Consider the following 13,575-nt stretch of genomic DNA (forward strand, 5'->3'; position numbering starts at 1 on the left):
CCAAGAGCTAGCTTTCTGGCAAGTTTGGTGTAATTCCGTCCATCAGTTAAAATTACCTAAGGAAACAAACATTGAAAAACCCCTTTTTTTAACATCACCTTTTTCTTGGCCCTATCTGATCATCACAAAACTTTCCATGCACACTTTTTGGCAAAAATGTGGTTAAGATTTGTCAAACGGCATCAAAGATATAGGCAAGTCAAAAAACTCATTTCCTATGGAAACATGGTAATAACTATAACTACCTACTGGCGACCGCCACTATGATATATAGATATATATAGAAAGAGATATAGCAAGATCTCTATATCTATCTATCTATATCTTTCTCTATCTCTATCTCTATATATATATTCTGTTAAAACAGTTTCCTTACATTTTATTCACCCCCAAAAATAAATTTACATCAGCACACTTTCGTAGCATGACAGGGAGAATACATGCACACAAAAAGGCAAGAGGAGATAAAATAACAAGCACTGGCAAAGCCAATAGTTGAGGTATTGGCCGTCAACTGTTTGGCTTGGTCTATGCTTGTTTTGTTTTGACAGGGACTTGTAAAGCTTTATTGATGGGGTAAGGTGCTAAACACTCACCAATTAATGGAGAAAATAAATGGGTTAAAGTAAAAATATTTTCGGATCCCAAGAAGTACACATAGACATTGTAGTACCTGGCACTGAAGGGAACTACTTTCTGTGTGGATGTTTTCCTTGTGAAAGGACCGAATGCTGTTCCTCACAGTGAAGTTAGCCAATGGCTGAAGTGGGCGGACCTAGTGACATACACTGTATGTCATAGTGAGCAGAAGAAAAATGTGATTGGCTTAACAGACCAATGGAGTAAGAAGGCTGACTAAAATCCCCTTAAATATATTATACATAACATTTTAGTAAAATCAAAAGGCCTTGGCTAATGTCAGACCTAAAAAGAAGACTTCTAAACAGCAACTGTATAGTAAAGTCTGACAAAAACATCACACAACAAAATTAATTCAAAACTAACAGATAATTATAATGTGACCAACATGCATTAGCTCCCTTTTTAAGGCCTAAGTGTTAGGACCCTCAAATAAAGTTCAGTAACCACCACGCTTAGAGATTCAGCATATGATGCTGTAGGAGAAAAATATGATTGCACTTATTAACCACAAGTCCATATAATTCTACTGTTGACTTAGCAGTGTGTAAAAGATGGTCTTCTTAAATTATGTAGAAGGACAGCAGAGTTGGTTAAACCAAGTGAGGTTTATTAAGATCCAGAGATAACGACCCCATCCATCATCAACTCCTGCAACTGCCAAATGATCAGTTGCTTACATTCTACCACACATGACATTCTATAGGTTCCATGTTCCAATTCTGGTAACCTAGTAACATGGGGCTTATTCTTATTCTAATACAAGAACACTACATCATCTTCCCTCTTAACAGTGCGTCAAGAAAATATAACCAACATCAAAAGAAATTTGAGGGAGAGCTATGTACAAAGGATAAACAAGGTTCAAACAAAGTCCTGGAACCTAGCAGGGCGCTGAACAACCCTGCGAGGTCTAACATTTCTTTGAGCTGCAACATTTCTTTGAGGTGAAACAACTCCAGGATCTCCCGATACCTCTCTGGGTTGACGCTTAGCCACCCTGTTCAAATTCCATACTTTATGATTACTAATCTTCACAGCATTCTTGAAAACTTTGATTACCCTGAATGGGGTGCTAAACTTTGACTTAGACTTGCCCAAACGGGGAGATTTTATCTTCACCCAGTCTCCCACAGAAACCTCTGTGTGCTTGACCGCTCTCCTTACATCATACAGTTTCTTCCTCTTCTCCTTAATTACACACTCTTTTTCTTTCCAGCCTGCCACACTAGCATTCACATCAACTAATAATAGTCTCTTAGAAGACACCCATGAAGGACAAACCTCCATGTTAGCCACTCTCCTCTTGAAAAAGCGAAATGGTGAAACACCTGTGGAGGAGTGAGGAGTGAATCTGTATTCCCTAACATTTTTCATCATGGCTACCTCCCAGTCAGCACCACTTGCAACAGCTTGTTGTACGGCCTCTTTTAAAACCTTCACAAACCTTTCCACAACTCCATTGCTCTCCGGATGATAAAGAGCTGCCTTCTTATGTTTGATGCCCTTGGAGACCAAGTACTCTTCTACTACCGCTGAGGTGAATTGTACACCATTATCAGAAAGTAAAGACATGGGAAATCCTTCCCTTTCAAACAAACTATCCAAAAACTCAATCACCACCGAAGATTCTATAGAACCTACTACCTTAATCTCAGGCCAGCAAGAGTACATATCCAAGCAAACCAGAACGTACACATCACGTGATTTTATCTTAATGGGACCCAAAATATCAATAGCAATATCCAACCAAGGCCCATTAGATTGCTCCCTCACCACCATGGGTTGAGTTCTACATTTCAAGACCTTGTCACTGCAGGCACATTCTGAACAATTTATTACCTCTCTTTCAATCCAGACATCCATGGCAGGCCATCAATATGCTTCTCTTAACCTCTCCTTAGTTTTAACAATTCTCATATGGCTGGCGTGTGCACTTTTCAGTAACCTATCCCATCCTTGTCGCCAAATGTAAAAGATGGTCTTCTTAAATTATGTAGGACAGCAGAGTTGGTAAAACCAAGTGAGGTTTATTAAGATCCAGAGATAACGGCCCCATCCATCATCAACTCTTGCAACTGCCAAATGATCAGTTGCTTACATTCTACCACACATGAAATTCTATAGGTTCCATTTTCCAATTCTGGTAACCTAGTAACATGGGGCTTATTCTTATTCTAATACAAGAACAATAGACAGTGCTTCCAGCAATAGGGGTTGTGTTGCTCCTCCCCTTATTAATTTTACAGGTACTTACGAGTTTATCAAGACATTGAACATGGACTCCAGAGACTGGAATTCTGTCACTCCTGGGTAGATTGTTATCAAACTCGCATCAGTGGAAGTTCCGTCCCAGGGCAGACACAAAAACCTTGACACACTCACTAAAAGAGAATAAGGATTTTCGACAGGAAACTTTTTTCAGAATAGCAAAGATTTCGCTCAGAGTTAAATTCATCACTCAACTGACTCGGACTACAAGTCACTCTGGTTTGTACACACTACGCGAGAAGCTATATTTCTCAGAAAGAAATTAAGGAAGGGGGAGTTGATCCTCAGGCAAGCATAATTAGCAAATGGTCAATGTTGTTCAGATAACGAAAAACATCATCCACAATTCTGACATAGTCCCACGGTCCAGCCTCTTGCTTACTGGGGTGGGGAGGGGCTCGGATGAAAGTCAGGACCTTGGGCGCTCTTATTCACCCGAACCACAGGAAGACTAGAAAGCAGGCACTCATGTTAGACGCACTTACAGGCATTTTGCCAGACTCTATCCCCCCTCGGATTAGGAGGGGAGCAGACCCCTCCTTTATGCGTACGGGATCTGGCGAGTTAGAACAAGTGGTGGGCGATACCTGTTACCAGCAGCAATGCTATCACCAGCAGCCGTCTGAATCATGGGAGAGAACTTCATAGGAACGGATTGTCATTTTTCTCCTATGAAGCAAAACCTCTCCCCATTAAAAGATGCCTCCTGGTCGCACGTAAACAACCGATCCTCATGGTGAGAAGAGTGGTGCATAGAAATGAAGTAATGACTTTCAGGAGGTCTGAGCCAGTGCTACATTATGGCAACCGTAGACAGGTGCAGAATACCCCCATAGGTGCATACCAGATCAAAATGTCCTCAAAATGACTTTGTTTCTAATGGGTAGGTAGCACCCAAACAGATAATATCCTGTTTGCATTGAAGCTCCAAAAATCCTTGCATTAGAGCGGAGGTGCACAAGATGTCCACATTTAACATACATCGGATGCTGAAAGCTGAAATTGGTAGAAAAAGTGTGACATAATGCAGAGGTGAAGAGACACTCAAAATTGAGTGAAAGAACAAAATAAGGGACGAGAATACAAGAGTAAAGAGGCAACAATGTAAAAAGAAGAAACAAAGCAAGAACACTAAATGAAATAGGGACAAGAATGGAAAAGAAAGATGGAAAAAAGAAAAATGTGAGTGGAGGCAAGAAAGATAATGGTAAAAAAATAAATGGAAGAGCAAGGGACCATGAAGAGTGGGAAAGAAAGAAAAATAAATGAGAACAAGGTAAAGCAAACAAAGAATATGAAAAAGTTCAATGAATGAAGGACAAAGAAAAGAAGGTAAGCAGGTCTGTAAGCATGAAACATCATAGAGCAGAAAGGTGGGGGAAGGGAGGAAAGAACATGAGAAAAGCGTGAGACAGTGTAAAATGGCGAGTAGAGGTAAGGAGGTTTATTCTGTGGTCCTCAAAAGGTGAGCCACAGGTAAAAGGTGAACAGAGACAGAATAGAAGCAAAAGAGAGATGCAGATGAAGAGAACAAAAAAAGCCAAGAGCAAAGGAATAAAAGCATGGGGAAGATGGGCCAGGATAAGGAAGAATATACAGTGATCTTGTATAAGAAAAGGCGAAATCGGGAACATGTTAACGAGGAGCAACAGAAGTAAAACGGAAAGCGGGAGATAAGAGATGGAGATCAGAGGTAAACATGCAGGAGATCGCAAGAAATGGAACTGGTATGGAAATTAGAAAAACAATGACGACACAATGAGGTAGATAAGAAGGGAAACAGGGCTAAGCATAAGAAGGCCAAATGTACCATTGCAATGGAGGTGAGTTAGCAACGGCTATGGCATGCAAGAGACAGCAGTACGGGTGAGAGGAATGGAAATAGGTTGAAGGGAGAATACAACAGTGACAAAAGAGGCAAAGAAGTCAAAATTGAAATTAAAGGGTTAGGAGAAGCAGAGGGCCAGATGGAGGTGTAATGTCAACTAGGAAAGATGTGGGTAGATTAAGGAGAATGATGAACCAGAGAAGACTGTAGCAGAAGGCTTGAAAGAAAACGTCTCGAAAGAAAGTTGAACTGTAGTCCTCATTAAAACGACAAGGATAATTGATTAAATAATTGTGTGCTAGACTTTATACGTGCGTTACAACAAACAAATGATGGACGGAATGCTGACAATGCATACATTCTCCCCCAGTCAAGAGATCTGGGTTAAATCCATCGTTCTTTTGCCCACTACACCACCCCAGTTCAGACATGGCCATATGCAAATCAGTCTTGACCCTGTGCCTCATGGGAACAGTCCAGCCCGAACTGCCAAGCCATGTCTTCCCTGGACCGGAATCAAGCATCCTAGGACCGGTTTCTGGCTATCAGCCATCATCAGCCAGGATAGCTTGACTCCAGTGGCGTAGTGAGCACGGGTCCCACGTCTGGGAATACCCATCCCACTTAGGGCGAAAAGCGTTACAACAAACAAATGATGGACGGAATGCTGACAATGCAGACATTCTCCCCCAGTCAAGAGATCTGGGTTAAATCCATCGTTCTTTTGCCCACTACGCCACCCCAGTTCAGACATGGCCATATGCAAATCAGTCTTGACCCCGTGCCTCATGGGAACAGTCCAGACCGAACTGCCAAGCCATGTCTTCCCTGGACCGGAATCAAGCATCCTAGGACCGGTTTCTGGCTATAAGTAACGCTTTTCGCCCTTAGTGGGATGGGTATTCCCAGACGTGGGACCCGTGCTCACTACGCCACTGGAGTCAAGCTATCCTGGCTGATGACGGCTGATAGCCAGAAACCGGTCCTAGGATGCTTGATTCCGGTCCAGGGAAGACATGGCTTGGCAGTTCGGGCTGGACTGTTCCCATGAGGCACAGGGTCAAGACTGATTTGCATATGGCCATGTCTGAACTGGGGTGGCGCAGTGGGCAAAAGAACGATGGATTTAACCCAGATCTCTTGACTGGGGGAGAATGTCTGCATTGTCAGCATTCCGTCCATCATTTGTTTGTTGTAAGACTTTATACGTGCTTCATGAGTACTGCGGAGAAGAACACCCTACTGAAAGGGAGGCAAGGCTCAAATGATGACAATTGGCTGGACGGGTACTCGTAGAAGATACGATAATTAGCCAGAAGTGGAAAGCCCACAGAGATAATTTCGAGATTTAGACATTCACACTTCACGTATCCGAACTGGGGCTGTGTAGCTGATGAAAGCAGACTGAAGTAAAATAGGTCTTTTGGGAAGTCAAAAGAGGGAACTCTTGACAGGGGACCCGCAGTGTAAAACTGGCCTTTCTAACCCTATGGCATTTCTCGGGTAGGCTGCAGGGTAGGCAGCTCGTTTCAGAGCAGGGGGGCTACCATGACACAACCATAGCCCTTTTATAGTTGTGGCCTAATACAGACTGGGACCAGTTTGAACATTGTTGCCAGGGTGGATTATGGTTTCCAGACCAAACCTGGAGGCCAGAATGTGGAACTACTCATACACGTATATTGAGCTAAAAAAAAAAAAAAAGGAAACAATCTCATACATAAATGGAGCTTAAACTTGGGGCTATACCTCTTGTCTGCGTTAGGTAATTAATTAATTATTTGATTAATTAATTTCCCAAAGATACTTCCGGGGTATTCCCAGAAGAATCCTAAAAAAAAAACAATGCTAAATTAGGCTTCAATAGTATTTGGGGGGGGAAAGGTGACTTGCATGCTTTGGTCAATGAGGATTTTTACAATAGCAGATGTATAAAGAGCAACCGTAAAAGGCAGATTATTAAAGGATGACCACAGACTCATTTTTAAATCAGACTCCGCACACTCTTCTTGAGACGGATTCATCATTTTAGGAAGCCTAACCATAGCTGGTAAGTAAGTAGATTTTTTCAGGATAAAAAAAAAAGGAACTTGGACCGGGGATGGAATGCGACATGGCTTGCCGAAGCTCCTGCAGCCCCTGGGCTCTAAACGCTGCTAAAAGCCTCGACTTTGGCCCGAAATTTAACCAGGTGGGGCCCAGGTGGGACCAAAGTGCTTTCTCAGCAGAGTGACGGCTGTGGGGCCGTGGTTGGAGCCTGTTGGACCGCCGGGAGGTGGTCACCCTTGCTGCAGCCCGGAGTGTCTGCTCCATCTTGCCCCGACCTGCTTCACGTCTTGGGGCATGCGGAGGAGAGTACTGAGCTGTGTATGGATCTGCGGCACCGCGGCAAGTCTCTACCGGGACTGGGGCGCTCCCTGCGTCCCCCACCCTCACTGGCACAGTGTGAGGTGGGGGTCCCAAATACCAAGGAGAACGTCCTTATCCGCACCAGTTGGACCTGCACGCTGCCTAGCTGCTTAGAATTCTGTTTGTGGTGAGCAGTGAATGTCCATCTGCTGCTACCTAATTGCCTGACTCAGCCTGGGAGACCAACACAGCGCCCCCCACCCCCTGTTGGCTGTCCCCCTTTCTATAGCCGCTTGGGGTCCATGCCCTACAGGCACTTTCTCTTTGGTAGCTCAGGGAGGTCTTGACCACTGCTGGACTACCTTGCCCGCTGCAGCTGGCCTTATTCGAGGACTAGTGTTGAGTGAGGCGTACTACCTACATGAATTGAGCCTCCCATGACATAGGCCTGTACTGAGTTTCTCTGCTCTCTTGCCCCCCTGGACTGGCAGTATTGGCCCACTCGGATTTTTTGTGGCTTCCCCTGCACTGTACTGCTCCCTCGCTGCAACGCCTCCATAGCACCACCGCACCTTTGGCTGCAGGGGTTGTCTTCCTTACTCGGTCTACATTTGCTGGTTCCTGGCGGGGTGTGCCAGTCTGCAGCTATCTACCTGGCTCCCTTGCGGTATGCTGTGTGCCAGCCTCCCTGACTATGGTAGGGACAAAACAGCAAGGGACAGCTCAGTGGTCTCCCTTTGGTTAAAGACAGCAACACCTGACATGGGCAGCAAGAAAGTTCCCCCCTCGCAGTCCCCTACAACCCCCACCCTATCACTCAAGACTACTTAGAGAGGTTCCTTGCTGATATCCGCCAAGAGATAGGCTCCTTAAAGACAGACTTTAAGACTTGCCTCGCAGACCTATGCAAGGACATTACAGTGGTGGGCGACCGGGTGGACAACCTGGAACGCACTGTTGACCAGGAGATCCTCTGGAGGAATGTCAATGCTCTAGAAGCACAATACGTTGAGCTTCAGGCTAAGCAGGAAGACCTGGAAAATCAGGGGTGATGCAACAATGTGCGCAACAGGGGCATCCCCGAGGGGCGGAGGAGGAAGACATCATGTCCTTCACTAGGGACCTCCTGATGGCAATCTTTAGCGAACAGGAAGGAGACCCCTTGATACACGATAGGGCATATGGTGTTGCGACCGCCCACGGATGGTCGGACACACACTGTACATTCTTCCCAGGGTCCACTTTTTCTAGGACAAGGAGGCGGTGCTTCGAGCACCAACAGGCAAGGCAGATACAATGTTCAGGTGCCACACTGTGCACATCTATCAAGACCGCTCTCCCCCGACACTGCAGAAGCAACAGGACTTTAAACCAGTAACGGACCACCTACGTGCACAGGGAATCAAATATCAATGGGCCCACACTTTTGGCCTTCTCTTCTCCTGGAATGGGAAGCAGCGTTATGGTTCGTTCCCTCGTAGTGGCCAGATCGACCTTTGGCTTTGCCGGCGACTCCCCGGCAGGTATGCTTCACCCCCTTCTTCTGCACAACCGGACTCCTGGTGTCCTATATGGCAGACAGTCCACCAGCGGGGCCATGGCCGCAATAACAGGGCTGCACAGGACTCAGACTACACCAAGGCAAACATCATTGCACAGCTTTAACAGATGAAAACGCAATATGCTAAAGATAATTAATCCACACTGAATGCCTCCAATTCCTCCTTCTGTACTGGCTTCACAGCCCTCGGACTGTGGCTCACCTGATGTGGCCAGGGACCCAGGGCTCAAGACTCCGACTGTTTCTTGGCTATTTGTTTCACTTTCTTTCCTTCCTATTTCAGGATTGACCTCCTGGGTGTGCTCTTAGTCCGCAGTGTCTCCGGCTTCCTGCCCCCCCCCCCCCTATGAACTTTCCTCCATCGAGGGTGGACCACGTTGGTCTTTTGGGTTTTCCCCAGTATGTTCCTCTCCCCTCTTCTTTCATGCTGGGTCTCCGTGGCATTGCAGTGGCTGTTATCATGCCATGGCAATGTGAGATAACCCGGCTACAACAAACCTCCACCAGGGAGATTGTCTCCCTTCTTTCGACAGGCATATCGAGCACTTACCCTTTTCTATGACCACCACACATGATTTAAGACTACTATACCTCAATGTCCGTGGGATTAATTCCCTTAGCAAAAGGCGCCAGGCTTGGCTTTACTTTGTGCAATGCGACCATGACATAATTTTCCTGCAAGAGACCCACCTTCTCCGCACTGATTTTCCTCGCATGGCTCACCTCAAGTACCCACATCAACACTAGGCGTTCACAACCTCTAAGACACTGGGGTTTGCCATTCTTTGTAAAAGGGGCTTCGACACAAAGGTCACTAAATTAAGCTGAGATCCGGGTGGGAGATTTCTTGCTCCGACTGTGAAGAGGGACACACTCACACTTCTTAATCTTTATGCTCCAAATCAGGCACAAGATACATTCCTACATCAAACCCTCTTGGAGAAGCTGAAGGCTGTCAAGGGCGAAATCATAGTGGGGGAGGGGGAGGGGGTGGGGGGACAGGACTTGAACCTGGTCTGGGACCCTGATCTGGATGGGAACACAACACACAGGCAGGGCACAGGAGCAATGTCCGGGGCACTTAAGAGGGAGATCCAGGATGTAGGTTTGGTCGATACGGACATTATCTATACCCAGACGCAAAAGATTACTCTTTTAACTCACAAGTGCACCTATCCGCAATCTATTTGTAATTTCCCTGTCTGTTAAACGCTCTCACCTCTGTGCAGATTTCCGATATATATATCTCAGACCACCACATATCGAGCTCACATGGACACCATGTGCTAACTCCCTATGCGCGCCCCCACATAGGCATCTTCCCCCTCAACTTTCAAGAGGTCCCGTGGACAAGGCAACTATCCTAGATGCTATCATAGAATACTTTACACTCAACTCTTTACCTGAACCCCCCTTCCCATGTTCTATGGGATGGGTTTAAAGCCACCATACGCAAAGTGATAACCTCCATCTATATAGCCAGGACCCAGGATGTGCGCCTATTTGATCAAAACTTGCAGGAGACATTCATGTGCTAGAGAGTACCGATAAACAACACCCTACGTTATACGTTGAGGGGCAAGCGACAACTGGCTATACTCTGGGCACATCGGGTCAACAAAGAAGAGCGCTCTCTTCTCGCTCTCAAAAATACTATTAGGGTGGAGAAAAGGTGGGCTCCCTCCTTGTGCGTAGTCTGCAACACCACCACGCTAGATTGCACATAGCAAAGCTCTGGGTGGGCGACTCTATCTGAGCTATCAAGGAAGCAGATAAACAAGTGTCCTTTCGAGCTTACTATCAGACCCTATACGCCTCGGACTGAAATAGCTGCTTATCTTCAGGACTGTCTTTGGCAGCCACTGAATTCCTTCCTGGCTGGTGACCTGAAGGAACCCTTCACGATTGCAGAGCTTCGCAGGGCCCTACAGAAACTCCCCAAGGGCAAATCTCATGGTCCCGACAGCCTCACCCTGACTTTTTATAGGATTTGTCTGGCCCAGCTGCTAGACCACCTGCTCCCGCTTTATAACTTGTTTGCCCATGCCACAGGCCTTACACGAACATGTCTGAAACATCGCTAATTCCTAAGTCGAGCATTAATTGGCGATGGGCCATCTGACATTCCCTTTGGGGGACAGGACCATAAGATCCTGGTATACGCAGACGATCTACTGCTTGCACTGACAGAGCCAGACACCTCCCTCTCTTCGGTAGTCCAAGTCTTGCAGGCATACGAGCATATCTCAGGAACAAGATTAATCTAGCTAAATCACAGGCATTAAACTTCACCCTTCCACCACAGCGCCTTTGCCATCTATAGACACTCTCCCCCATTCCAATGGTACTCCCTTTCGATTCACCAACACCTTAGCTACCTGGAAGCAAGCAAACTGACCACGACTCCAAAGGGCAATCCTGGAGGATCTTCAGCAGTGGAGGCCACTTCACATTTTTTGGTTGGGCCGCATTAACGAAGTGAAAATGAATGTCCTTCCCTGACTCCTATACCTATTTCTATCATTGCCCACCTCCATCCCCTCTGAAGACATTAAGCAGCTACAGGCAGATCTCAGCAAATTCATATGGAAAGGGAGATACCCCCACATCTCTTCTGTGCTTCTTAAGCTCTCGAGACATTGAGGAGAGCTTGCCTGCCCAAACCACCAAGACTACTATTGGGGTGCTCATTTACACTACATTTCAGAATGCGTGGTGAGTGAGAGTAAGAAACAATGGGTACACATGGACAGAGCGGTCGTGTGTCGACCACTCTGGGACTTCGCTTGGCTGCCTAAGCAATCCTGCCCTCGTAGTGCCTACATTGCCACGCTGATGCGCACATTGCTGGAGATATGGAATAGGCTCGCTATCAGTTGGTGCTTGACCACCTTTCCGTCCCCAATTACACGCATTCCTGACTTCTCCCCTGTTCTCCCCCGGGGACTCCTTTTCAGCTTGCATCAATAGCGAATCTACTCCTGCAGGATCTCTTCCAGGACCAGACAATCGAGCACTTCGACCAGTGCAGAAAAAAATACTGTCTACCGGAATCTGCCCGCCACCAATATTTCCACCTCTGACACTAGGCCCTTCACCCCTCTAATGCTGAAGCTGCCACCCGCCCTCCAACCCTTTTTGAGTGCCTTGTTCACAACTTTGATGCCTCTGAGGCTTGGTGTCTAAGACATATGATACCCTGCAACAATCACGCCTACTCCCTCACCAGCCCTATTATCTGAAGTGGGCTTTGGACAATGCCCAAGATGTCACTCAGAAGCAGTGGGAACAGTTGTGGCATGATATCCTGCGAAAGCACAGAAATATTTCCGACAGGAATTAGCCTACAGGGTCATGCTTCAATGGCACTATACCCCGGCCCGCCTTCATGTCATGTTCCCGGCGGCTTCCGCTCCATGTTGGAGATGCAGAGCCCCTGTGGGCGACTTCCAGTATATATATGGTGGGCATGCCCCTCCCTAAAGATTTTTTGGAAGGAGATCTTGAGTCATAATTATGGCGTTCTGGGCTATCCAATACCAGATGATTACCGAGTACTCATCTTGGGCATTCGCACAGAGTCTCTGACTGCTATGACCCAAGCGGACTGGTACCTGGTGCGCCTAATGACTGGTGCAGTCAAAGAGCTTATAGCCCAGGCCTGGCAGTTGCCTTCAGCTCCACCTGTAGCATCCTGGTTTACACAACTGTGGCACACTATTACTATGGAGCAGATGAAGCATAAATTGTCCTTCAGAGATAAGAGATTCCTACGCCTCTGGACACTTCTTATTGACTATGTCTTGCTTAGAATACCTATGCTTTTGACTCCCAAGTTGCGTGTGCGTCACCTATTTGACACACTGGGGTAACACTCTTGGACTAGCTGGCTATGGAGGAGACCAGTGTGGGACTCTCTCCTTTTCCCTTTTTTCCTTTCCTCCCTTTCCCCTAGTGTTTGTGAGTTTACAAGTCTCACCCTCCCGAACAGGCATGCTTTGTCACGAGATCACAATACATAGACCATCACCAGGCCCTTCAGGGTTTCCCAAGAGGGGTAAATAAAGTACATCATACGCACTCTCCCTAGGGGGCCACAGTTGGTTTTAAAGTCATACTTATGCAAAGACTAAGACTGCTCCATGAAAAGATCCTGAGCAACACCAGAGGCTGCCCTGCTTAGGCCCTTACTACGTCCTTCCTGCACCTCTCACTGGGAGCACAAATGCACGCCTCAGATTCGCTTTCTTACAGGGACCTTGGGCGTTAGTATTCCAATACTTGCACGTGGTCCTCAATATACTGCTACTACTATGCAATTGCCTGTGGGGGGTCATTTTTCAACTGCTATTATATTGTAATTGTTTTTATTTTTCCTACCTTTTTTGAAATTAAAATAAACAGATCATGAGCAAAAAAAAAAAAAACAGCTTGACTAGGGTGACACACAACCTCCGTCCGCATACCAAGTCACAACAACAGAGCCTCTTGCTGTTTCAAAGACAAAAAATGATTGGAATCTGTAACCAGAGGTAGCTATTTGCAGGATCTTGTACAGCAACCTGCGAGCTGGTGTTCTGCCCCCAGCCAAGTTTAACTACAAATAATGAGAACTGAGCTCACAAAACCGTGTGCTTGTGAAAATACTACCAAGTAAACAAGAACTTATGCTCACATGGTGTGCCCACTTTATAGACCATCCAAATATTTGCATATTTAGCAAGTGTGAAATTGGAGCCCATGTGAGTGCTGTCTAAGTGTGGATACCCCAGAGACCTTGTGATGATAATAGGCTTATTGCATCAATTATTTAATATCATTACAAAAATATGAAGTACAATATAATAAGGGGGTCGGGTTTTCAGTTAAAACTGATTATGACCAATATACATCACTAAAATGAATATTTGCTTTTTCAGTAAAAACA

At 46.1% G+C, this 13,575-nt stretch overlaps 1 protein-coding gene across 2 annotated transcripts in view; it reads right to left on the reverse strand.

Moving 5' to 3' along the window:
* MARK4 (microtubule affinity regulating kinase 4) overlaps positions 1-13,575 on the reverse strand; it is a 672,098-nt gene that overhangs the window by 639,385 nt on the left and 19,138 nt on the right. The gene's annotated exons all lie outside the window — the stretch shown is intronic.

This window comes from Triturus cristatus, chromosome 9 (genome assembly GCF_964204655.1).
Source record: "Triturus cristatus chromosome 9, aTriCri1.1, whole genome shotgun sequence".
Classification (NCBI taxonomy): Eukaryota; Metazoa; Chordata; class Amphibia; order Caudata; family Salamandridae; genus Triturus; species Triturus cristatus.